We start from the raw sequence: 1,320 nt of genomic DNA, 5'->3' as shown, positions 1-1,320 counted from the left end.
AGCAGGGAGGAGTAATAGTCATAAACAATTATCTTTTCAGCCTTTCATTCTTTTTTATCTTTTTCAAACTATCTTCATCTCTAATGGCATACGAGCTTAGTTGCACGTTAAAAATAAGTGATATTATTGTTTGCATTTGAGTCTAGAGAAAATATAAGTCACCCATATTTGACTGAAAGGATTCTTCACAACGAGACATGATTAAAAGAGGACAGTGAAACAAACATCCCAAATAATTTAAATGTTATTATAACATTTACACTACACATTTAGCTTTCAAACTACCTGCCGTAACAAGTGCAGCACTAGCTTCTCATTAAATAAAATGAACATAATCAAAATAGACTTAATAGTCACCTCAACATCACATTTCAACTCTTTTGGACATGGTTTCCCCATGTAAAATCTCTGCAGCAAAAAAACATCTAAAATTAATAATGAAATGTACTAAAACAAAATAGAGAAAAGGCTGCAATTTGAAAGGATTAGAATAGATCTTGTACTTGCCGAAAGGGATTTTGAGGAGTCCTCAGAATGCCTACAAAACAGAAAGATAATCTCTTTGTAAAGTTAACTATTGGGCAACATAAAACACTTGAGCAAGAAATTTTTATTGGAAAGAATCCAATTGCATAATATATCAATATATTATACGTAAACCATAATGGAACAATGCTTCAAAACAACAATAGACCAATCTTTTTCAGTTATCATCAGAGTTTAGAACGAGAAGTAACAATCAGACTCAAAAAATAGATAAGCAAACATCAAAATCAGAACTCTATTAAAGAAACCCAGAAAAGAAAAAATAAAAAAACCTAAAATTGAAGTAATGATCGAGATCTCTAGAGGCTTGGTCTTTGGAGACATGAGAGAGGGAGAGAGAGGGAGGGAGAAGTAGATCACAGTGACAAGAATATAATCTTACCTAAAGAAATCACAGTAATCGGAGTGGAGAGTGAAAACTAGAAAGTTTGACGCCATTGTTGTGCTCTGCTGCATGAGGACTAGAGAACGAAATGAAAATGCCTTTTAAAAAACAATTAAAAGCGTCAAAATTATGTTTTCAAAATTTAATTACTTTTTATTTTAAATTTTAAAAAATAAAAAGAAAATTGCATTTCCAAATGTGTTTTCTGCCAATATTTTCAGATTTTTAATTAAAATAATAAAAAAAAAAATTTCTTTAAGAGCTACCGAGTAGGGCCGTTATGTTTTCATTCTACCCAATAAAATGTATGTTTGAAAATATTTATTTTTAGTTTGGCACATGACTCATGATCAATAAATTGCATTTTTGTCACTTAAACTATCATTTCC

The 1,320-nt window shown here is 30.5% G+C and overlaps 1 long non-coding RNA gene across 1 annotated transcript; it reads right to left on the bottom strand.

Moving 5' to 3' along the window:
- Positions 1-225: 225 nt before the first annotated feature.
- On the bottom strand, positions 226-997 carry LOC133801820 (uncharacterized). Its single transcript, XR_009876995.1, has 3 exons — positions 929-997; positions 504-538; positions 226-408 (listed from the first exon to the last, which is right to left on the bottom strand). It is a non-coding gene; the product is annotated as an uncharacterized LOC133801820 (long non-coding RNA).
- Positions 998-1,320: the final 323 nt, after the last annotated feature.

This window comes from Humulus lupulus, chromosome 9, assembly GCF_963169125.1.
Source record: "Humulus lupulus chromosome 9, drHumLupu1.1, whole genome shotgun sequence".
In the NCBI taxonomy this organism is placed as follows: Eukaryota; Viridiplantae; Streptophyta; class Magnoliopsida; order Rosales; family Cannabaceae; genus Humulus; species Humulus lupulus.
The sequence above is the reverse complement of the archived record's forward strand: the minus strand, read 5'-3'. Positions and strand labels throughout refer to the sequence as shown.